Below are 26,213 nucleotides of genomic sequence, written 5' to 3' on the forward strand. Positions count from 1 at the left end.
CCTTATTTGCGGAAGGATATATTGGCCTTGGAGGGAGTGCAGAGAAGGTTCACCAGGTTGATACCAGAGATGAGGGGTGTTCATTATCAGGAGAGACTGATGGAAACATCCTTCCTGTATCTACTCAGCTAATGTTTGGGGGTTGGGGAGAGTTATAGAACAAAGAGATCTCGGGGTACAGGTTCATAGCTTCTTGACAGTGGAGTCACAGGTGGACAGAGTGGTGAAGAAGGCATTCAGCATGCTTGGTTTCATTGGTCAGGACATTGAATACAGGAGTTGGGACGTCTTGTTGGAGTTGTACAAGACATTGTTAAGGCCATGCTGGGAATACTGTGTACAGTTCTGGTCACCCTATTTTAGAATGGATATTATTAAACTAGAAAGAGTGCAAAAAAGATTTACTAGGATGCTACCGGGACATGATAGTTTGGGTTTTAAGGAGAGGTTGCACAGATGGGACTTTTTTCCCTGTAGCGTAGAAGACTGAGGGGTGATTTTATAGAGGTCTATAAAATAATGAGGGGCATAGATCAGCGAGATAGTCAATATCTTCTCCCAAAGGTAGGGGAGTCTAAAACTAGAGGGCATAGGTTTAAGGTGAGAGGGGAGAGATACAAAAGGGTCCAGAGGGCAATTCTTTTCACACAGAGGGTGGTGAGTGTCTGGAATGAGCTGCCAGAGGTAGTAGTAGAGGCGGGTACAATTTTATGTTTTAAAAAGCATTTAGACAGTTACATGGGTAAGATTGGTATAGAGGGATATGGGCGAAACACAGGCAATTGTGATTAGCTTAATGGTAAAAACTGGGCGGCATGGACAAGTTGGGCCAAAGCGCGTTTCCATGCTGTAAACCTCTATGACTCGACCCTGCTGAGCCCTGTAAGAATTGTCCAAGTTTGAATGAGGTCACCTCTCATGCTTCTCAAGTGCATAAAGTAAAAGTCCAGTTTATTTTCTTTCCTCAGAGGACAATCCCTCCATCCCAGGAATTAATGCAGTGAAATGTCATTGAAGTCCCTCTCGGACAAGAATGTCTTTCCTTAGGTAAGAGGATAAAACTGTCCACAACACTCCGTGTGTGGTTTCACCACTAATTCAGCCTCTCCCACATCCCCTTGAAGAGTCTACATCCTCCTCACAACTCACACTTCCACCTGCTTTCATGTCATCTGCAAACTCGGAAATATTACATTTGATCCCAAACGTCCAAATCAATGATATGGATTGTGAATAGCTGGGCTCCCGAGTACTGATCCTTGTGATAAGCCGCTGGTCACAGCCTGCCACCCTGAAAATGACCCATTTGTACCTCAGCTCTGTTTTCTGTCCGTTAACCACTTCTCAATTCATGCCAGTATTATCAGGGTAAATACGTTGCATCACGGGGATAGGGCCTGGGTGGGAATGTTGCCAGCGCAGGCTCGATGGGCTGTATGGCCTCCTTCTGCACTGTAGGGATTCCATGATTCTAATATGTACATACGTCAGTGAAGGTGGCAGGGCACTTTGAGAGAGCAGTAAATGAAGTATATGGTATCCCAACTTTTATTAATGGAGGAATTGAGGACAAGAGTAAGGAGTTCATATTGAACTTGTATAAGACACTTGTTAGGCCTCATCTGGAGACTGCGCCCAGTTCTGGGCACCGTACTTGAGGAGGGATGTGAAGACATTGGAGAGAGTGCAGAGGAGATTCACAAGAATGATTCCAGGGAATAAGATCCGTAGCTACGAGGGTAGATTGGAGAGGTTGGGACTGTTTTCCTTGGAGAAAAGAAGGCTGAGGTGAGACTTGAGAGAGAGATTCAAGATCCTAAGGGGTATCCACAGGTTAAAGAGTGAGAAACTCTTCCCTCTCAAGAGATGGTCATGAACTAGAGGGCACAGATTCTAAATGATGGGGAAATGGATCAGAAGTGAAGTGAGGAAAAGCACTTCATCAAGAGGGTGTTTGGAATCTGGAACAATCTTCCTGAAAGCCTGTTCCAATATTCAATAAGATCCTGGCTGATCTGGGATCTAACTCTCTGTCTCTTAACCCCTTGGACTAAGGAAAATCTATCAACCCCAGATTTAAAATAATAACAAGTGACCGAGCATCAATAGCCATTTGCAGAAGATTGTTTCAAACTAACTCCACACCACATCTGGCAATGTTTCCATTTCTACAATTCTAAAATTCTAAACTGAGGCTAACATTCAAATATTCCCAAATCCTGGAGTTCCCAGCCAGCAGAAAAACTTGTTCTTTATCAGCCTCTCCCTTTCCCTCATTATTTTCAATGTTTGATTAAATCAGCCCCCAACTTAAATTCCAGCGGTTAAGAATAACGTTTAATCTGCACTGTTCATCAAATGTTCCCAACACAAATACTGTAATGGGGTAAATACAGAGTAAAATCCCCTCTGCTCTGTCCAAGGAATGTTTCATCACAGATTTTTATTTTGAACTTTAGGAAAAACAGGAATCAAATTGCTCAGCATCCCAGTGTGGCCTCCTGTTTATTTCAATCAGCCCTTCACATTCAAACATGAAGTTGAAGCTTCGAATACTGTCTGTGGCAGCGTTTGTGGATTCAGTTGTTCTCCTGCTTTTTCACTTGTCTGAAGGATTTGAATTATAGACATTGTTTAATCATTCCTTTCTCTCAGCACATGGAACTTGTGAATCTTCAAGGCAGACAATCTCATGTAATTAACAACAAACTGCATCTTTATTCATCCGTCCATTTCCTATCTCTGAATGGATCACACACATTTCCAGAATGCAGGAAGCTCTCAATGGAAACTGCTTCCAATTATTCCCCAATACAATTGTTCACACTTGACTGTAAACTACATTCCACTGACATTCCCAAAGCAGCCACAGAAAAGTGATTCGTTATTTTAAACATTGAACCTGAACTATTTGAGCTGATGATTCACTCACATTGTACAGAAATGTTGATCCTGTTTTGATGAGAGTGATCAGATTAACATTGTAACATGAAGACAGCCTCCGTACTGAGATTAACCACATTTACAACAATTCCGCAATATCAGACCCATTGCTGTGTGTATTGTGTGAATTCAGCTGTGAAATATCTGGACATTTGGAGCTTCCACTGTTTCTGTCATTTCATCATTTATTAAAGTACGCTGTTCTATCCCTTTTAAATCTAAGTTGTGTCAAATTACATTTCCCTGCACTGAAACCTCTCCACCAGTTTTGTCCATGTACAAAATATGAATAACTCTTTGCAATGTGATGTTTCCAGCTATGCTGCTTACAATGCTGTCTAATGTTTTGTGTCATTGGCAAACCAGGATGTGTAGCATTCAGTCACATTAAATGGTCAATAAATATGTCAATACTGTGTATATCTTTCTGTGTGTGTGTGTGTGTGTGTCTGTGTGTGTCTGTGTGAGTGTGTCTGTGTGTGTGTCTGTGTGTGTCTGTGTGTGTCTGTGTGTGTGTCTGTGTGTGTGTCTGTGTGTGTCGGTCTGTGTGTGTGTGTGTCTGTCTGTCTGTGTGTTTGTGTGTGTGTGTGTCTGTGTGTGTGTGTGTGTCTGTGTGTGTGTGAGTGTGTGTGTGTCTGTCTGTGCGTGTGTGTGTGTCAGCATGCATGTGTGTCAATGTATTTGAATCTCAAATATGTGCAGTTGGAGGCCATTTGACCCATCGAGCCTGCTGCACCACTCAAACAGATCATGACAAACACACACACACACACACACAGACACACACACACAGACAAAGAGAGAGGGACACAGACACTCACGGACACACACACACAGAGAGACACAAACACACATTCACGGACACACACGCAGAGAGACACAAACACACACTCACAGACACACATGCACAAAGACACAGAGAGAGACACACACACAGACACACACACACACAGACAAAGAGAGAAACACACAGACACTCACGGACACACACGCAGAGGGACACAAACACACACTCACAGACACACATGCACAAAGACACAGAGAGAGAGACACACACACAGACACACACACAGACACACAGACAAAGAGAGAAACACACAGACACTCACGGACACACACACAGAGGGACACAAACACACACTCACAGACACACATGCACAAAGACACAGAGAGAGAGACACACACAGACACACACTCACTCACAATCACACACACAGAAACACACATTGAAATAGACACTTGCACACACTTAGAAACTGTCTCTCTCTCACACACACACACACAGAAATACAAAAACATAAGTGCACCGACAGTCTCATTCCTATTTCTGTTTTACTCCTCAATGCCCCAACTTAAAAGTACTGGGATCTGAACTTGAAATGCTGGAACTGATCATGGAGGAACGAGTGGGGCCTAATAGACACTGAGAAATTAACTTGTGTGTGAATCATAGAATGGTGACAGCACAGGAGGCCATTCAGCCCGTCAAGCCTGGATCGACACACTGCAAGGGCAGTTTCACTATTCCCAATCCTCCGCCCTCTCCCCGTAACCCTGTCAATATTTTCCCTTCAGCTTCCCATTCAATTTCCTCTTGATGGAATCTTCTTCCACCTCTGACTCAGGCAGAACATGATGTGGAGATGCCGGCGTTGGACTGGGGTAAACACAGTATTTTTGTCTAAACCACAATATACATAGAATCCCTACAGTGCAGAGGAGGCCATTCGGCCCAACGAGTCTGCACCAACCCACAATCCCACCCAGGCCCTATCCCCATATATTTACCCTAGCTTGTCGCTAAGGGTCAATTTATCATGGCCAATCCACCCAACCCGCACATCTTTGGACTGTGGGTGGAAACCGGAGCACCCGGAGGAAACCCACGCAGACACGGGGAGAATGTGCCAACTCCGCACAGACAGTGACCCAAGCTGGGAATGGAACCCGGGTCCCTGGTGCCGTGAGGCAGAAGTGGTAACCACTGTGCCACCGTGCTGCCACTGTCCTTTTGGAGAATCCTCCTTAGTTCCATTTATTCTCCGAGGCAAAACTTCCATTTCCCAGCTCTTGTCTGTAAATGCTCAGTCTCTTGTTCCAGGGATTTTCCCAGTATTTCCACACGCTAACCTGCTGTGGGTCATTGGCCCAAATTTTCTTCAACCATTTTCAGAATTTCATTCAAATACTTCTGATGTTTAAGCAAAATGGTTTGCTGCTCCTGTTTGGTCTTTGAACTTTTCATAACCCTGGAGTTTCTCCTGATCTCATTCAGATTGAGTTTTATTTAATTTCTTTCCAGCGATGTCAAAACGTATTCATTCTGGACTTTCATTTTGTTTTCTAATATTGAGTCTATCTCGTCACTCACAAACTACTCATTCGAATCATTTGAGGGGGTTTAAATAATGTTTTTTTAAATAATTTGTCAACTTCCCTGAACTCTGCCGTTGTTATACCTTGTTCTGTCTCAGCAATGGGCGGCACGGTAGCACAGTGGTTAGCACTGCTGCTTCACAGCTCCTGGGTTCGATTCCCGGCTCGGGTCACTGTCTGTGTGGAGTTTGCACATTCTCCTCGTGTCTGCGTGGGTTTCCTCCGGGTGCTCCGGTTTCCTCCCACAGTCCAAAGATGTGCGGGTTAGGTTGATTGGCCGGGTTAAAAATTGCCCCTTAGAGTCCTGAGATGCGTAGGTTAGTGGGATTAGCGGGTAAATATGTGGGGGTAGGGCCTGGGTGGGATTGTGGTCGGTGCAGACTCGATGGGCCGAATGGCCTCCTTCTGCACTGTAGGGTTTCTATGATTTCTATGAAGCCCCTTAAATTAAAATGAGCAGCTACTCAGTGTTAATTGTCATTAACCCTTGGAGCTCTTATTTCCTCTGGGGTGAACTTTTATCTTGATGTTTCGGGCACTTTTCCTGCCTCTGCACTGACCATTACCAGGGTGGATACATCAATATCTTTACTCACATCAGTTTGACTTGATTTATTCTTATCACATTAATATACAGTGAAAAGTATTGTTTCTTGTGCACTATACAGACAAGGCATACCATTCATAGAGAAGGAAAGGAGAGAGTGCAGAATATAGTGTGACAGTCATAGCGAGAGTGTAGAGAAAGATCAACTTAGTGTGAGGCAGATCCATTCAAAAGTCTGATGGCAGCAGGGAAGAAGCTGTTTTTGAGTCGGTTGGTACAAAACCTCAGACCTTTGTGTATTTTTCCGACAGAAGAAGGTGGAAGAGAGAATGTCCAGGTGCGTGGGGTCCTTAATTATGCTGGCCGCTTTTCCGGGGCAGCGGGAAGTGTAGACAGTCAATGGATGGGAGGCTGGTTTGCGTGATGGACTGGGCTTCATTCACAACCCTTTGTATAGTCCCCACCAGTCACACACGACACACACACAGTCCAGAAGAGACACACGTGTGGAAGGTGATGCTGTCGGAGGCAGAGGTGCCTCGAGCTGTCCGTGCAGCAACGCAGGTCCAGTGCGCTGAAGGCTGTCCTCCTCGGCAGCAATGACCTGCCACCGGTCTGCGCCTTCACAAGACTCTGGACACAATGGGTGAAGAGAGATAGAGAGTGAGAGATGGATTGATATATATCCATGATGAGAGAGAGAGAGAGAGATTGCCCCAATACAAACATCGCTCCCCAACCTCTCTATCCCCCCTCCCCAGCAACTATCTGAAGCTAAATTAATGTCACAACATCACTGCCATCTTTTACCCAAAACTTAGCTTCAGACCCTGTCCCTCTATATTTAACCAGCCCGTCTCTGACATCTCCTCCAGTCACACAACCCTGTGAGATGTCTGCACCGCTCTAATTGTGGCATCGTGAGCGTTCCACATGCAACATGACTTGCATCGATAAACTCTCATCTCCAACATTTCAATTGAAGTTTCAAAGCTCAATGGCTTTGAAGCCGAATGGTCCAGATTGCCATGGCCTTCAATGTGAACAAGTTGTTTGTGATGTCACTACAGAGGTTGCCTAGGAAACAATGACTGAACACAGGGGGTGAATGTGAGAAGCTGAAGTTTCCACTTGAAGACATTCCCAGTGTCTCTGAGCAGCTGAACTGGGGAAGCCTTTGGGCAGAGACTGTGCTGCTGCTATTGCCCTTCCTGGCCACCAGGCGTCGCTGTAACACTCCCGGGGGGGGGCTGCTCCTCCCCAGTGTCACCTCTTGCCCACTCCGGCCCGGCCCCATGCTCGTTGGCGGGACAACAGGGGGACTTGTCGAGGGTGCGGGGCGGCCTGTGCGCATGTGCGGGACGGGAATGCTCCCAGAGGTCAGCGCGCGCGGACGTCGCCGCATTGATGCCGCCTCCCCTGGCAACGCAAGATGGTCGCCGCCGCCGTCTCCCTTGGCAACGGAATAGGGCCGCTGGCCGTCTCCCTTGGCAACGCAAGATGGCCGCCAGCGATGGGTGTCATTGCGGCGCGTGCGCAGTAAGGTCTGCCTGCAGCCATTGTCCAGATTGCCCCCAGTGGATGGGGTTGGGATTGTGCAGCAGATGGAGCAACAATCCCAGTTTCAATAGGGGGACAGAAGCTGCAATGCTGCCCCCTGTTGGTCACTTCTCCCAGTCTCAGCATTGCAGAGTGTTTAAACAAGAGTGCATTGTCACAGCAGCACCTTGACCTTCAGTTTCAGTTTATTTATTAGTGTCAGAAGTAGACTTACATTAACACTACAATGAAGTTACTGTGAGAATCCCCTAGTCGCCCACACTCCGGCGCCTGTTCGGGTTACACTGAGGGGGAATTTAGCACGGCCAATGCACCCTAACCGGCACATCTTTCAGACTGTGGGAGGAAACCGGAGCACCCGGAGGAAACCCACGCAGACACGGGGACGGGACAGCCCGGGGGAAAGCTCCATTCCAACTGTCCCTGGAGTGTCAGATTAACCTGGGTCACTCACGCCCCCCCCCGGCTAAGACTCACCTCCCTCAGACAGTGAGACCCTCCTGTATCACTCACCTTACTGCAGTCAGATACCCTCAGACACAGCACTGGGCCCTGGGCGTGTTCTTTAAATGCTGCGACCTATCGTGGAGGAAAGAATTGGGAGGATTTTGATTTGATTTGATTTATTACTGTCGCATGTATTGGGATACAGTGAAAAGTATTGTTTCTTGTATGCTGTACAGACAAAACATACCGTTCATAGAGTACATCGGGGAGAAGTAAAAGAGAGGGTGCAGAATGTAGTGTTGCAGTCATAGGTAGGGTGTAGAGAAAGATAAATCTAATATGTAGCAGGTCCATTCACAAGTCTGAGGGCAGCAGGGAAGTTCTTGAGTCGGTTGGTACGTGATCTCAGACTTTGTACCTTTTTCCTGACGGAAGAAGGTGGAAGAGAGAATGTGTGCATGAGGTCCTTAATTATGCTGGCTGCTTTTCTAAGGCCGCGGGAAGTGTAGACAGAGTCAATGAATGGGAGGCTCGTCTGCGTGATGGACGGGGCTACATTCACGACCTTTTGTAATTTCTTGCAGTCTTGGACAGAGCAGAAACCATACCAAGCCGTGATACAGAAAGGATGCTTTCTATGGTGCATCTGTAGAAGTTGGTGAGAGTCGTAGCTGACATGCCAAATTTCCTCAGCCTCCTGAGAAAGTAGACGTGTTGGTGGGCTTTCTCAATTATAGTGTCGGCATGGGGGGACCAGGACAGGTTGTTGGTGATCTGGACACCTAGAAACTTGAAGTTGAGACCCAAATGACAAGTTGTCATAGTGTCACAGATGTTTACAGCATGGAAACAGGCCCTTTGGCCCAACTTGTCATGCTGCCCTTTTTCTTTTAACGCCTAAGCTGGTCCCAATTCCCCACATTTGGCCCATATCCCTCTATATCTATCTTACCTATGTAACTGTCTAAATGCTTTTTAAAAGATAAAATTGTGTCCATCTCTACTACTACCTCTGGCAGCTTGTTCCAGACGCTCATCACTCTCTGTGTGAAAAGATTGCCCCTCTGGACACTTTTGTATGTCTCCCCTCTCAACTTAAACCCATGCCCTCGAGTTTTAGACTCCCCTACCTTTGGGAAAAGATATTGACTATCTATTGTGTGTCAACCATAGAATAGCCACAGAATGAAGGAGGCCATTCAGCCCATTCAGCTGGTGTCGACTCTCTGCTAGAGCAATCGAGCCAGTCCCACTGCTCCACCTTGTCCCTGGAGCCCTGCAAATCTTTTCCCATCAGCTTCCCATCCCATTTCCTCTGGAAAGACAGCGAGGAGCAGAGAGGAAAGAGGTACTTGGGGAATGGAAAGTTTCATCTGATGTTCTTGTTGGCAGATGCTCTGTGGTGGATAAAGCTGGCAGCCTCCTCCAGAAAGCAGCACAGAGTGAATGGAAGGGGCAGAATGTGAGTGAGATGAGACACGAGAGAGAGAGAGAGAGGTGAAAGCTTTCTGTTTGTCAGCAAAAAGCACAATGGTGGCCCTGTGTCCTTCAGGGAGCGGCCCAGGCCTCGCTCAAAGCCTGCCCTGTCCTCACACTCACTGGGAGACGGCCATTTCTAACATGTTGTCCATGCTTCTGAGCTGACACTGAGACAAACACAACAACAGCAGCCACTATCCGGACAAGTCATCACGGAGAATGAAATGTCCAAAGGCACTTCAAAGGTAGATTGCGCGGCAGGATTTGTCCCCGAGCTGCGGAGGGAGAGATTTGGATGGATGACTAGAAGCTGGGTCAGTGAGGTTGTGTTTTAGCAATGGAGGTCCAGAGAACAGAAAAGGCCCTTCGGCCCATTGCATCTGTGCCGGTCAAAGACAAATCACCCAACTTGGCTCACGGCCTGGTAAGCCTTGGCATTGCAAATGCATAGCTAAGCACTTCTTAAACGTTCTGAGGGTCTCTGCCTCCACCACCCTTTCAGGCAGAGAGTTCCAGACTCCCACCACCCTCTGGGTGAAAAAGGTTTTCCTCACATCCCCTGTAAACGTCCTGCCCCTTACCCTAAATCTATACCCCCTGGTCATTGATCCCACCACCAAGGGGAAAGCTTTCTTCCCGTCTACTCTATCGATGTCCCTCATAATCTTATCCATCTCCATCATGTTCCCCCTCAGCCTCCTCTGCTCCACGGAAAACAACCCCAGGGTGGAATCTTATCACCGTTCAGGCCGGCAGGATTTTCCCATCCCACTGCAGTGAAAGGAGATTTGGCTGGTCACCAGATTCTCCGACCTCGCTGAGCGGGAGTGTGGCGTCAACAGGTGGTAAGATCACACCCTCAGTCTATAAAATCTCTCTTCAGTTCGAGTGGCGGCACGGTAGCACAGTGGTTAGCACTGCTGCCTCACAGCGCCAGGGACCCGGGTTCAATTCCGGCCTCGGGTTACTGTCTGTGTGGAGTTTGCACATTCTCCCCGTGTCTGCGTGGGCTTCCTCCGGGTGCATTGTCCATGCAAAATTGCCCTGACGGTCCCATGATGTATAGGTTAGGGGGATTAGCGGGAAAATACGTGGGGTTACGGGGTAAGCCTGGGTAAGAGTCCATGCAGATTTGATGGGTTGAATGGCCTCATTCTGGACTGTAGGGATTCTATGATTCCATGAACTAAAACTCTCCAGGCCAGGCAACATCCTGGTGAATCTCCTCTGCACCTTTTCCAGTGCTATCACATCCCTCCTATCCTGTGCATTCCACAACTGCACAATGTTTCGATGAGGGGCGGCACAGTGGTTAACACTGCTGCCTCACAGCGCCAGGGACCCGGGTTTGATTCCTGGCTTGGGTCACTGTCAGTGTGGAGTTTGTACATTCTCCCCGTGTCTGCGTGGGTTTCCACCGGGTGCTGCGGTTTCCTCCCACAGTTCGAACGACGCGCTGGTTAGGTGTATCAGCCATGCTAAATTCTCCCCAAGTTGCCCAAACAGGCGCCAGAGCATGGCAACTACGGATTTTCCACAGTAACTTCATTGCAGTGTTAATGTAACCCTACTTGTGACACTAATAAATAAACTTTTAAACCCGATACTCGATTCCCCCATGTTGGCCTTGTTCTGTGATAATTAATGCGGATGTTTAGATTATTCAATAGTTCTTTAAGGACAGCAGACACAGGGAAAAAAAAACATGTGACTCTGTACACAACAGATATATTTCAAGGGGATATTGCAGCCAGCTGTATCTGAGTGGCAGTAATCTTCCCTCAGAATCAGACAGATTGTGGGTTCAGCTCAGAGCCTCAAATACTAGGCCCTTAGCATCGATCAGAGACTCCGCGCACAGCATGATGGGAGAGCGGACAAAGGAAAGTGTTGTTGAATTTGTGAGCCTTGTTTTGTGGAAAGCTTTAGTGTTTGGTCAGAATGTTAATTTTTGAGTGGACCTACCATATATTAAGCTGATCTTTCTCTATACCCTCTCGGTAACTGCAACACTGTATTCTGCACCCTCTCCTCCTGACAGTTTTGTTTTAAACTCTTTATCAATGTCCTTCCAGGTTTAGTGTGAAGGTTTGTGTTCCACACTGAGCCCCTCTCAGTCTCCACACGGAGCTTGTGTGTGTGCTGATGCTCCTGTCATTTTGGATGGATACTGTGTGAAGCTGCATTCTCTCCCAGTGAGTTTCTGATCTACTTCACTCTCTCTGCGGCTGGAGCAATGTCCAGCAGGCAGCAGAGGATGGCAGTGTATCACTGTCAGCACAATATAGACAAACAGCCTTTAGCAAGAGAGGCTTTGACCCTTTTTCAAACCAAATCCCCAATTTGATGTTTCCAGCTGCGCTGTTTACAATGCTGCTGAATATTGTGTGTCTTTGGTAAACTGGGATGTGTAGCATTCAGTCACATTAAGTGGTCAATAAATATGTCCACACTGTGTATATCTTTCTGTGTGTGTGTGTCAGCGTGCATGTGTGTCAATGTATTTAAATCTCAAAGGAAAATAGGAGCAGGTGTAGGCCATTTGGCCCATCGATCCTGCGCCAGCATTCAAACAGATCATGGTGCACGTACGCACACAAAACACGCACACACCAACACACACAAAACACGCACACACCAACACACACAAAACACACACACACCAACACACACAAAACACGCACACACACAAAGTACGCACACACAAACACACATAAAACACGCACAAAAAGCACACACACAAATTTACACACACAAACACAATAAACACACACACACAAACACACAGAAAAACACACACACACATCAAACTCACAGTTAGCACTGCTGCCTCACAGTGCCAGGGACTCGGGTTCGGTTCCCGCCTTGGGTCACTGTCTGTGCGGAGTCTGCACGTTCTCCCCGTGTCTGCGTGGGTTTCCTCCGGGTGCTCCGGTTTCCTCCCACAGTCTGAAAGACGTTCTGGTTCGGGTGCATTGGCCGTGCTAAATTGTCCCTCCGCGTCAGGGAGACGAGCTCGGGTAAATGCATGGGGTAATGGGGATAGGGCCTGGGTGGGATTGTGGTCGGTGCAGACTCAATGGGCCAAATGGCCTCCTTCTGCACTGCAGGAGTCTAGGATTCTATGAAAACACACAGAAACAGATATTCTCACCCAGTAACACTCAGACGCACACAGTAATAAACACACACGGAAACATGTCCACACACAAACACGCATGCACACACGCACACAAACACACACACACACACAGATTCCTATTTTATTTCACACAATCGATTTGCGTCTTGAACATGCTGAATGATTGGGCTTCCACATCCCCCTTGAATAGAAAATTCCAAAGATTCACCACCCTCTGAGTGAAGAAATTCCTCCTCATCTCAGTCTTCAATGGTCTGCCCCTGATTCTGAGATTGTGTCCCCTGGTTCTAGTCTCACCAGCCAGGGGAAACATCCAATCTACATCCACCCTGTCACACCCTGTAAGAATTTTAAGTCTGTTTCAATGGGATCGCCTCTCAATCTTCAAGGGTTCAAGGCCGACTTCCGGACTTGATGGCCATGGAAGGTGTGCTCATAACGGGGCCAAACAGCTGGATTATCAAACAGTAAATCCTGCCGGGATCATGTATCAGTAAACTCTGCCCGAAACCTCTCTCAGTTATTACAATCTGGGCCTTGTATCAGTAAACTCTGCCCGAAACCACTCTCAGTTATTACAATCTGGGCCTTGTATCAGTAAACTCTGCCCCAAACCTCTCTCAGTTATTACAATCTGGGCCTTGTATCAGAAATCTCTGCCCGAAACCACTCTCAGTTATTACAATCTGGGCCTTGTATCAGTAAACTCTGCCCCAAACCTCTCTCAGTTATTACAATCTGGGCCTTGTATCAGTAAACTCTGCCCCAAACCTCTCTCAGTTATTACAATCTGGGCCTTGTATCAGTAATCTCTGCCCTAAACCTCTCTCACTTATTACAATCTGGGCCTGGTATCAGTAAACTCTGCCCGAAACCTCTCTCAGTTATTACGATATGGGCCTGGTATCAGTAATCTCTGCCCGAAACCTCTCTCAGTTATTACAATCTGGGCCTTGTATCAGTAAACTCTGCCCGAAACCACTCTCAGTTATTACAATCTGGGCCTTGTATCAGTAAACTCTGCCCCAAACCTCTCTCAGTTATTACAATCTGGGCCTTGTATCAGAAATCTCTGCCCGAAACCACTCTCAGTTATTACGATCTGGGCCTTGTATCAGTAAACTCTGCCCCAAACCTCTCTCAGTTATTACAATCTGGGCCTTGTATCAGTAAACTCTGCCCCAAACCTCTCTCAGTTATTACAATCTGGGCCTTGTATCAGTAATCTCTGCCCTAAACCTCTCTCAGTTATTACAATCTGGGCCTTGTATCAGTAAACTCTGCCCCAAACCTCTCTCAGTTATTACAATCTGGGCCTTGTATCAGTAAACGCTGCCCGAAACCTCTCAGTTATTACAATCTGGGCCTGGTATCAGTAAACTCTGCCCGTAACCTCTCTCAGTTATTACGATATGGGCCTTGTATCAGTAAACTCTGCCCTAAACCTCTCTCAGTTATTACAATCTGGGCCTTGTATCAATAAACTCTGCCCGAAACCTCTCTCAGTTATTACAATCTGGGCCTTGTATCAGTAAACTCTGCCTGAAACCTCTCTCAGTTATTACAATCTGGGCCTTGTATCAGTAATCTCTGCCCTCAACCTCTCTCAGTTATTACAATCTGGGACTTGTATCAGTAATCTCTGCCCTAAACCTCTCTCAGTTATTACAATCTGGGACTTGTATCAGTAATCTCTGCCCTAAACCTCTCTCAGTTATTACAATTTGGGCCTTGTATCAGTAATCTCTGCCTGAAACCTCTCTCAGTTATTACAATTTGGGCCTTCTTTCAGTAATCTCTGCCTGAAACCTCTCTCAGTTATTACAATCTGGGCCTGGTATCAGTAATCTCTGCCCTAAACCTCTCTCAGTTATTACAATCTGGGCCTTGTATCAGTAAACTCGGCCCGAAACCTCTCTCAGTTATTACAATCTGGGCCTTGTATCAGTAATCTCTGCCCTAACCTCTCTCAGTTATTACAATCTGGGCCTTGTATCAGCAATCTCTGCCCTAAACCTCTCTCAGTTATTACAATCTGGGCCTTGTATCAGAAATCTCTGCCCGAAACCACTCTCAGTTATTACGATCTGGGCCTTGTATCAGTAAACTCTGCCCCAAACCTCTCTCAGTTATTACAATCTGGGCCTTGTATCAGTAAACTCTGCCCCAAACCTCTCTCAGTTATTACAATCTGGGCCTTGTATCAGTAATCTCTGCCCTAAACCTCTCTCAGTTATTACAATCTGGGCCTTGTATCAGTAAACTCTGCCCCAAACCTCTCTCAGTTATTACAATCTGGGCCTTGTATCAGTAAACGCTGCCCGAAACCTCTCAGTTATTACAATCTGGGCCTGGTATCAGTAAACTCTGCCCGTAACCTCTCTCAGTTATTACGATATGGGCCTTGTATCAGTAAACTCTGCCCTAAACCTCTCTCAGTTATTACAATCTGGGCCTTGTATCAATAAACTCTGCCCGAAACCTCTCTCAGTTATTACAATCTGGGCCTTGTATCAGTAAACTCTGCCTGAAACCTCTCTCAGTTATTACAATCTGGGCCTTGTATCAGTAATCTCTGCCCTCAACCTCTCTCAGTTATTACAATCTGGGACTTGTATCAGTAATCTCTGCCCTAAACCTCTCTCAGTTATTACAATCTGGGACTTGTATCAGTAATCTCTGCCCTAAACCTCTCTCAGTTATTACAATTTGGGCCTTGTATCAGTAATCTCTGCCTGAAACCTCTCTCAGTTATTACAATTTGGGCCTTCTTTCAGTAATCTCTGCCTGAAACCTCTCTCAGTTATTACAATCTGGGCCTGGTATCAGTAATCTCTGCCCTAAACCTCTCTCAGTTATTACAATCTGGGCCTTGTATCAGTAAACTCGGCCCGAAACCTCTCTCAGTTATTACAATCTGGGCCTTGTATCAGTAATCTCTGCCCTAACCTCTCTCAGTTATTACAATCTGGGCCTTGTATCAGCAATCTCTGCCCTAAACCTCTCTCAGTTATTACGATCTGGGCCTTGTATCAGTAATATCTGCCCGAAACCTCTCTCAGTTATTACAATCTGGGCCTGGTATCAGTAATCTCTGCCCTAAACCTCTCTCAGTTATTACAATCTGGGCCTGGTATCAGTAATCTCTGCCCGAAACCTCTCTCAGTTATTACAATCTGGGCCTTGTATCAGTAATCTCTGCCCTAAACCTCTCTCAGTTGTTACAATCTGGGCCTTGTATCAGCAATCTCTGCCCTAAACCTCTCTCAGTTATTACAATCTGGGCCTTGTATCAGCAATCTCTGCCCTAAACCTCTCTCAGTTATTACAATCTGGGCTTTGTATCAGTAATCTCTGCCCGAAACCTCTCTCAGTTATTACAATTTGGGCTTTATATCAGTAATCTCTGCCATAAACCTTTTTCAGTTATTACAATCTGGGCACTGTATCAGTAATCTCTGCCCTACAACTCTCTCAGTTATTACAATCTGGTCTTTGTATCAGTAAACCTTGCCCTAAACCTCTCTCAGTTATTACAATCTGGGCCTTGTATCAGTAAAGTCAGCCTGAAACCTCTCAGTTATTATAATCTGGGCCTTGTATCAGTAAGCTCTTCCCTTCAGCTGATTGGAGAATATCATTGTGAATATTACTGAGTTTGGGGTGTAATATTTTCCTGCTGTTGCCAATATGGCTGTTTTTAACATAGTTTCTGGGATCCTCCAGTCTCCCCTCAGCAGCTTTCTGGGCAGTGAGAGGTGACACACCGTTCACTAGCAGAGGGAGTTTTTGGTCCTGTCGCTGTCAATGGGATTTCCCATTGAAGTCACCTCACGCTAGCAGGAAACCAGAGGCAGGGGAACGAGAGCAGAGAATTCCCCACGAGTGAACAGCCGGAGAATCCCGGACATTAGCTCCTTTCCCAGTTATCACTGCACTCAACCCAGTCGCTGTTTATACGCTCAGTTGTCTCAGTGAATACTACATTACACCATGCTGCTGTGGACACTACAATCAACCCTTTTTGAGTTCTCACTGTATTAATACCATGTATGGATTGATATTTCATTGGACAATGTGCTGGGTTAGATGAATATTTATTGATTCTTGTGATGTGGGTGTCACTGGCTAGGTCAGCATTTATTGCCCATTCCTAGTTGCCCTAGAGAAGGTGGTGATGAGCAGCCGTCTTGAACCCGCTGCTGTCTATGTGGTGTAGGTACACCCACAGTGCTGTTAGGGAGGGAACCTGCTTAAATTATCACTGCATTTAACCATGTCACTCTTTATAAAAAATAAACTAGACCATGTCTGGGTAATGAATGTGGAGCATGTCTCCATTTCTCTTTACCTCAGCACTGTATCTGTGTATATAACACTTTATACAGTTTCAATGTTATTTATTAGTGTCACAAGTAGGCTTACATTAACACTGCAATGAAGTTGCTGTGAAAATCCCCTAGTTGCCACACTCCGGCGCTGTTCGGCTTCACTGAGGGAGAATTTAGCATGGCCAATCCACCGAACAGCATGTCTTTCAGACTGTGGGAGGAAACCAGAGCACTCGGAGGAAACCCAGACACGGGGAGAACATACAGACTCCACACAGACAGTGACGCAAGTCGGGAATCGAACCCCGGTCCCTGGCGCTGAGAGGCTGCAGTGCTAACCACTGCGCCACCCCTATAAACTAGATACAGTTTCTCTTCTTAATGCATGGGGCCATCCCTCTGTATATACTACAATTGGTCTTTCCTTAGTTATTGCTTCACTCAACTATGTCACTGTTTCCAATGCACTCAGTGAAGTCACAGTTATTAACGCACGCAGCCATGCCTCTATCTACACCACACCCGACAATTTCTAAGCTGTTGCTGCACTTCCCCAGGAATAGATTTGATCTGTTTCTCTTACATTCAGCATCATCGGAGATACTGCTGTGTTCGGCCTTGTTTCATTCATTACTCAACTCACCTGTGTCTCAGTTTTATTTTACACAAGTTCCTGTCTTTCTTATTCCTACATTCTACCCTGTTTCAGTTGTTACTGCACTGAAAAATCTCTCTGTTAGGTAGACAGAGAAAGAGAGTCAGCTGGATGGATAGACGAATATTCCTTTCAAGTTATATATTTGTGTGGGTCAGCTGGTGCCACCACTCTTGTTTGGAACAGTTTTTGTTTGGTCTTGTTACCAGCTATTGGGTGTTGTGTGAAATGTCCAATTGCTCCAGTATTGTGTGTGTAATATTGGTGTTGAAAGATTGGGTGAATTTCGCTCGAGTCTCTTGGAGATGAGCAGAAATTGAGGAAGGGAAATAAAGTTGAACATCGGTGAAGGGAAAGTGACCACAGTCCCAGATGACGATCTGCTGCTCTCCCCTTTGAGGGGGAGAACTCACTGGCGGTGATTTACCACACCTCAGGCCAGGGGAAAGGTTGAAAGGGTTGGGCTTTCATGACGTGTTGGAGACTTTGTGCATCTCAGACCAGCTGTCCAGCCAACTGAGTGAACCAACTTCCATATTGCCACATTTCAATGCATGTTGCACAACCTGGTCACAAACTATTGCATTGGAGATTACTCACTGATATTGGGATTGATCTGTGACAATTCTCACAGTCGCGTATGTGTGCAGGAGTTCCTCAGGGTGAGTGTCCGAGGCCCCAACCATCTTCAGCTGCTCCAACGCTGACCTTCCCTCCATCACAAGGTCTGAAGTGGGGATGTTCGCTGATGATTGCACAATGTTCAGCACCATACGCAACTCCTCAGATACTGAAACAGAAAATAAGGACATACCAAACAGGTCAGGCAGCATCTGTGGAGAGAGAAACAGATTCTGGGACCAGGGGGACTGAGAGACAGGCAGATTGAGAAAAATATGCACACACACTAACACTCACACTCAGACAGCCTAAAACTAAACAGATATATAATGGAGGAGGAATCCCTTCTCCCTCTGAAAATAGACATTAACTAGATTTCTCTTCCAAAAAGACAGCACATCTGGATGGGCAGAATAGTCTCCAATTCTACCCATGGTCCTTTTCTGATCTCCATTCTTCACATCTGCACACGTTGGCTTCAGCTCCAGTTTGTGAATAAAAGCAAACCCCTGTTCATTACAAATCCACTCAGCCTTTTCCCTCTGCTCTCTCCACACACAATCTACAAGACACAAACAGGAAAGATGGATTCCAGGAGAGAAAGGTCACACCTGATCCTCCTCTCAATGGATTCTCTGTCGCCAGAGAGAACATTCCAGCTCCTACAGAAAGTCACAACTGATTAATGTCAGGGACAGAATTGGAATGAATTAGACACAAGAGAGATGAAAGGCTTCTGCTCATCATAAAAAGCTAAAGAGTCACTCAATGTCATTAAGGGAGAGACCTCGCTGGTCTATCTTTGACCCAAGTCACACACTGACTCTGAATGTCCTCACAGCAACTTGGGGGATGGACATTTCTAAAGTACTATTCATGGCTTTAGGGTTTCCAAAAGCGTTTCACCGACAATGGAGCGCTTTTGAAATGTTGTCAGTGTTATTTAGGAAATAAGCAAACTTTTGACGCCACACGCATTGAGTTTAAAAATTGGCAAGCCATGTTGCAGCTTTATAGAACCATTGTTAGGCCGCACTTGGAATATAGTGTTCAATTCTGGTTGCCACACTACTAGAAGGATGTGCAGGCTTTGGAGACGGTACAGAAAAGATTTACCAGGATGTTGCCTGGTATGGAGGGCATTAGCTATGAGGAGAGTTTGGAGAAACTTGGTTTGTTCTCACTGGAATGACAGAGGCAAGGGGGGTGATCTGATAGAAGTCTACAAGATTATGAGAGGCATGGACAGAGTGGATAGTCAGGAGCTTTTTCCCAGGGTTGAAGAGTCAATTACTAGGGGGCACAGGTTTAAGGTGCGAGGAGCAAGGTTTAAAGGAGACGTACGAGGCAAGTTTTTTACACAGAGGGTGGTGGGTGCCTGGAACTCGCTGCCGGGGGAGGTAGTGGAAGCGGATACAATAATGAGTTTTAAGGGGCGTCTGGAGAAATACAAGAATAGGATGGGAATAGAGGGATATGGTCCCTGGAAGGGGAGGGGGTTTTAGTTCACACATGGTTGGTGCAGGCTTGGAGGGCCAAAGGGCCTGTTCCTGTGCTGTAATTTTCTTTATTCTAATTTCAGAGAGAGATATATACAGATACAGAGCCATAGAGAGACAGAAACAGGATGGGATTGTGCTGTACATGTTTCCGAGCTGACATTGAGACACACACGAGATGTACACCAATGATTTGGATGAGGGAACCAAAAATAATATTTCCAAGTTTGCTGATGCCATGAAACTTGTTGGGAATGTGAGTAGTGAGAAGGATGTTAAAATGTTTCACAGTGACTTCAGAAAATTGAGTGAATGGGTAAATCCGTGGCAGATGCTGTATAACGTGGACAAACGAGAATTTAACTACTTCGGACAGAGAAGCAGAATGGCAGAGGATGATTTAAATGGTGATAGATTGGGAAATGTTGATATACAAAGGGACCTGGGTGTCCCAGTACACCAGAGACTGAAAGCAAGCATGCAGCTACAGCAAACAGTTAGGAAGGCAAATGATATGTTGGCCTTCATTGCAAGAGAATTTGAGGAAAGGAGCAAGGATGTCTTACTGCAGCTGTACAGGCCCTCGGTGAGACCACACCTGGAATATTGTGTACAGTTTTTGTCTCTGTAACTATGAAATGCTGCACTTACCATAGAGGGAGAGCAGCGGAGGCACACCAGACTGATTCCTGGGATGGCAGGATTGTCGTATGAGGAGAGATTGAGTCGACTGGGCCTGTATTCACTGGAGTTCCGAAGAATGAGAGGGGGTCGAATTGAAATGTGTAAATTCTGACTGGGCTGGAGTGACTGAATACAGGGATGTTGTTTCCTCCAGCTGAGGGGCTGAGGGGGTGGGGAGAGGGGGGGGGGGGGTGGGGGGGGGCGGGGGAGAGGCTGGAACAAGGGGTCACAGATGGTGAAACTTTGCAATATGTTTAATCTGTAGAAACCGATCCATCTCAGTCTGTGAACGATGACTGAGCCTCCACAGCCCCCTGGGACAGGGAATTCCAAAGATTTACCATCCTGCAAGCACATGGAATTCAGGAAAACTTGGCGAGATGGATCGGAAACTGGTTTAGTAATTGGACACAAAGGGTGGTGTTGGAAGGCTGTTTGAGTGGCTGGAGGCCGGTGTCCAGTGGTGCACCACAAGGCTCCGTGCTGGGGGGCTTGTTGTTGTTATACATAAATGAGACAGATGATAATGTGGGGGCAATGATAAGCAAGGTTCCAGATGACACCAAGATTGGTAGGATGGTTAATAGTGAAGAAGGTTGTAGGTTACAGGAAGATATAGCTGGGTTAGTCAGATAGGCAGAGCAGTGGCAGATGTTATTTGACCCTGATAGGTGCGAGGTGATGCACTTTGGAAGCAGTAACAAGGCAAGGGAGTATTTAATGAGTTGCAGGACACTGGGAAGCTCAGAGGAACATATGGATCTTGGGCAATTATTCACAGATCCCTGAAGGCAGCAGAGCAGGTGAATCAAGTGGTAAAGAAGGCAGATGAGACACTTGCTTTTACCAGTCATGGCGCAGAGTAGAAGAGCAAAGAGTTAATGTTGGAGTTGTACAGAGCGTTGGTTAGGCCACAGCTGGAGTACCATGTGCAGATCTGGTCACCACACCAGAGGAAGGATATGATAGCACTAGAGGGGGTACAGAGGAGGCTCAGCACCAAGTTGCCTGGGATGGAGTATTTGAGCTATAAGGAGAGACTGGATAGGTTTGGATTGTTTTCTTTAGAGCAGAGAAGGCTGATTGAGGTGTAAAAGATTATGAGGGGTATGGACAGGGTGAATAGGAAACAGCTGTTCCCCTTGGTTGAGAGGTCAATCATGAGGGGACATAGTTTTAGGGCAAAGGGCAGGAGATTCAGAGGAGAGTTGAGAAAAACATTCACTCAGAGGGTGATGGGAATCAGGAATGTACTGCCTGGGAAGGCAGTGGAGGTCGGAAACCTTACAACCTTTCAAAAGCATTTGGATGAGCACTTGAAACATCACAACATTCAAAGATATGGTACAAGAGATGGAAAATTGGATGAGCACAACTTCAGTGGTAGTTACTTGTTGCTGCAGACTCAATGGGTCGAAGGGCCTTTTCTTCACTGTACCACTCTATGACTCTGAGGGAAGAAATTCCTCCTCACAGGAAGCAGAGAGCCGGAATAAATGGGTGCTTTTCTGGTTGGCGGATGGTAACTAGTGGCGTGCCGCAGGGATCGGTACTGGGGCCTCAACTATTTACCATTTATATCGACGATCTGGAGGAGTGGGATTGAGTGTAGGGTAACAAAGTTTGCAGACGACACAAAGATAAGTGGAAAAGTGAATCGTGTGGAGGGAGTAGAAGGTCTGCAGAGAGATTTGGACAGGCTGAGTGAGTGGGCGAGGATCTGGCAGATGGAGTATAACATTGACAAATGCGAGGTTATTCACTTTGGAGGAAATAATAGTAAATTGGATTATTATCTAAATGGAAAAAAATTACAACATGCTGCTGTGCAGAGGGACCTGGGGGTCCTTGTGCATGAGACGCAAAAACCCAGTCTGCAGGTGCAACAGGTGATCAAGAAGGCAAACGGGATGTTGGCATTTATCGCGAGGGGGATAGAATATAAAAGCAGAGATGACTTGCTGCATCTGTACAGGGCATTGGTGAGGCCGCAGCTGGAATACTGTGTGCAGTATTGGTCCCCTTATTTGCGGAAGGATATATTGGCCTTGGAGGGAGTGCAGAGAAGGTTCACCAGGTTGATACCAGAGATGAGGGGTGTTCATTATCAGGAGAGACTGATGGAAACATCCTTCCTGTATCTACTCAGCTAATGTTTGGGGGTTGGGGAGAGTTATAGAACAAAGAGATCTCGGGGTACAGGTTCATAGCTTCTTGACAGTGGAGTCACAGGTGGACAGAGTGGTGAAGAAGGCATTCAGCATGCTTGGTTTCATTGGTCAGAACATTGAATACAGGAGTTGGGACGTCTTGTTGGAGTTGTACAAGACATTGTTAAGGCCACGCTGGGAATACTGTGTACAGTTCTGGTCACCCTATTTTAGAATGGATATTATTAAACTAGAAAGAGTGCAAAAAAGATTTACTAGGATGCTACCGGGACATGATAGTTTGGGTTTTAAGGAGAGGTTGCACAGATGGGACTTTTTTCCCTGTAGCGTAGAAGACTGAGGGGTGATTTTATAGAGGTCTATAAAATAATGAGGGGCATAGATCAGCGAGATAGTCAATATCTTCTCCCAAAGGTAGGGGAGTCTAAAACTAGAGGGCATAGGTTTAAGGTGAGAGGGGAGAGATACAAAAGGGTCCAGAGGGGCAATTCTTTTCACACAGAGGGTGGTGAGTGTCTGGAATGAGCTGCCAGAGGTAGTAGTAGAGGCGGGTACAATTTTATGTTTTAAAAAGCATTTAGACAGTTACATGGGTAAGATTGGTATAGAGGGATATGGGCGAAACACAGGCAATTGTGATTAGCTTAATGGTAAAAACTGGGCGGCATGGACAAGTTGGGCCAAAGCGCGTTTCCATGCTGTAAACCTCTATGACTCGACCCTGCTGAGCCCTGTAAGAATTGTCCAAGTTTGAATGAGGTCACCTCTCATGCTTCTCAAGTGCATAAAGTAAAAGTCCAGTTTATTTTCTTTCCTCAGAGGACAATCCCTCCATCCCAGGAATTAATGCAGTGAAATGTCATTGAAGTCCCTCTCGGACAAGAATGTCTTTCCTTAGGTAAGAGGATAAAACTGTCCACAACACTCCGTGTGTGGTTTCACCACTAATTCAGCCTCTCCCACATCCCCTTGAAGAGTCTGCATCCTCCTCACAACTCACACTTCCACCTGCTTTCATGTCATGTACAAACTGGGAAATATTACATTTGATCCCAAACGTCCAAATCAATGATATGGATTGTGAATAGCTGGGCTCCCGAGTACTGATCCTTGTGATAAGCCGCTGGTCACAGCCTGCCACCCTGAAAATGACCCATTTGTACCTAAGCTCTGTTTTCTGTCCGTTAACCATTTCTCAATTCATGCCGGTATTATCAGGGTAAATACGTTGCATCACGGGGATAGGGCCTGGGTGGGAATGTTGTTAGCGCAGGCTCGATGGGCTGTATGGCCTCCTTCTGCACTGTAGGGATTCCATGATTCTAATATGTACATACGTCAGTGAAGGTGGCAGGGCACTTTGAGAGAGCAGTAAATGAAGTATATGGTATCCCAGCTTTTATTAATGGAGGAATTGAGGACAAGAGTAAGGAGTTCATATTGAACTTGTATAAGACACTTGTTAGGCCTCATCTGGAGACTGCGCCCAGTTCTGGGCACCGTACTTGAGGAGGGATGTGAAGACATTGGAGAGAGTGCAGAGGAGATTCACAAGAATGATTCCAGGGAATAAGATCCGTAGCTACGAGGGTAGATTGGAGAGGTTGGGACTGTTTTCCTTGGAGAAAAGAAGGCTGAGGTGAGACTTAAGAGAGAGGTTCAAGATCCTAAGGGGTATCAACAGGTTAAAGAGTGAGAAACTCTTCCCTCTCAAGAGATGGTCATGAACTAGAGGGCACAGATTCTAAATGATGGGGAAATGGATCAGAAGTGAAGTGAGGAAAAGCACTTCATCAAGAGGGTGTTTGGAATCTGGAACAATCTTCCTGAAAGCCTGTTCCAATATTCAATAAGATCCTGGCTGATCTGGGATCTAACTCTCTGTCTCTTAACCCCTTGGACTAAGAAAATCTATCAACCCCAGATTTAAATTAATAACAAGTGACTGAGCATCAATAGCCATTTGCAGAAGATTGTTTCAAACTAACTCCACACCACATCTGGCAATGTTTCCATTTCTACAATTCTAAAATTCTAAACTGAGGCTAACATTCAAATATTCCCAAATCCCGGAGTTCCCAGCCAGCAGAAAAACTTGTTCTTTATCAGCCTCTCCCTTTCCCTCATTATTTTCAATGTTTGATTAAATCAGCCCCCAACTTAAATTCCAGCGGTTAAGAATAACGTTTAATCTGCACTGTTCATCAAATGTTCCCAACACAAATACTGTAATGGGCTAAATACAGAGTAAAATTCCCTCTGCTCTGTCCAAGGAATGTTTCATCACAGATTTTTATTTTGAAGTTGAGGAAAAACAGGAATCAAATTGCTCAGCATCCCAGTGTGGCCTCCTGTTTATTTCAATCAGCCCTTCACATTCAAACATGAAGTTGAAGCTTCGAATACTGTCTGTGGCAGCGTTTGTGGATTCAGTTGTTCTCCTGCTTTTTCACTTGTCTGAAGGATTTGAATTATAGACATTGTTTAATCATTCCTTTCTCTCAGCACATGGAACTTGTGAATCTTCAAGGCAGACAATCTCATGTAATTAACAACAAACTGCATCTTTATTCATCCGTCCATTTCCTATCTCTGAATGGATCACACACATTTCCAGAATGCAGGAAGCTCTCAATGGAAACTGCTTCCAATTATTCCCCAATACAATTGTTCACACTTTACTGTGAACTACATTCCACTGACATTCCCAAAGCAGCCACAGAAAAGTGACTGGTTATTTTAAACATTGAACCTGAACTATTTGAGCTGATGATTCACTCACATTGTACAGAAATGTTGATCCTGTTTTGATGAGAGTGATCAGATTAACATTGTAACATGAAGACAGCCTCCGTACTGAGATTCACCACATTTACAACAATTCCGCAATATCAGATCCATTGCTGTGTGTTTTGTGTGAATCCAGCTGTGAAATATCTGGACATTTGGAGCTTCCACTGTTTCTGTCATTTCATCATTTATTAAAGTACGCTGTTCTATCCCTTTTAAATCTAAGTTGTGTCAGTTTACATTTCCCTGCACTGAAACCTCTCCACCAGTTTTGTCCATGTACAAAATATGAATAACTCTTTGCAATGTGATGTTTCCAGCTACGCTGCTTACAATGCTGACGAATGTTTTGTGTCATCGGCAAACCAGGATGTGTAGCATTCAGTCACATTAAATGGTCAATAAATATGTCAATACCGTGTATATCTTTCTGTGTGTGTGTGTGTGTGTGTCTGTGTGTGTGTGTGTCTGTGTGTGTCTATGTGTGTGTGTGTGTGTCTGTCTGTGTGTGTGTGTCTGTGTGTGTGTGTGTGTGTGTCTGTGTGTGTGTGTGTCTGTGTGTGTGTCTCTGTGTGTGTGTGTGTGTCAGCATGCATGTGTGTCAATGTATTTGAATCTCAAATATGTTCAGTTGGAGGCCATTTGACCCATCGAGCCTGCTCCACCACTCAAACAGATCATCACAAACACACACACACACACACACACACACACACACACAGACAAAGAGAGAGGCACACAGACACACACACAGAGACACAAACACACACTCACGGACACACGCACACACGCAGAGAGACACAAACACACACTCACAGACACACATGCACAAAGACACAGAGAGAGACACACACACAGACACACAGGCAAAGAGAGAAACACACAGACACTCACGGACACACACGCAGAGGGACACAAACACACACTCACAGACACACATGCACAAAGACACAGAGAGAGAGAGACAC

The 26,213-nt window shown here is 45.8% G+C and overlaps 1 long non-coding RNA gene across 1 annotated transcript in view; it reads right to left on the bottom strand.

Annotated features, from left to right (window-relative positions):
* Nucleotides 1-5,917: 5,917 nt before the first annotated feature.
* The window catches only part of LOC144486211 (uncharacterized), a 58,152-nt gene continuing 37,856 nt past the window's right edge, over nucleotides 5,918-26,213 (bottom strand). Inside the window, exon 5 of the long non-coding RNA XR_013496232.1 lies at nucleotides 5,918-6,499. This is a non-coding gene — a long non-coding RNA (uncharacterized LOC144486211). The remainder of the gene's footprint in view (nucleotides 6,500-26,213) is intronic.

Source organism: Mustelus asterias, unplaced genomic scaffold, assembly GCF_964213995.1.
Source record: "Mustelus asterias unplaced genomic scaffold, sMusAst1.hap1.1 HAP1_SCAFFOLD_297, whole genome shotgun sequence".
Taxonomy (NCBI): Eukaryota; Metazoa; Chordata; class Chondrichthyes; order Carcharhiniformes; family Triakidae; genus Mustelus; species Mustelus asterias.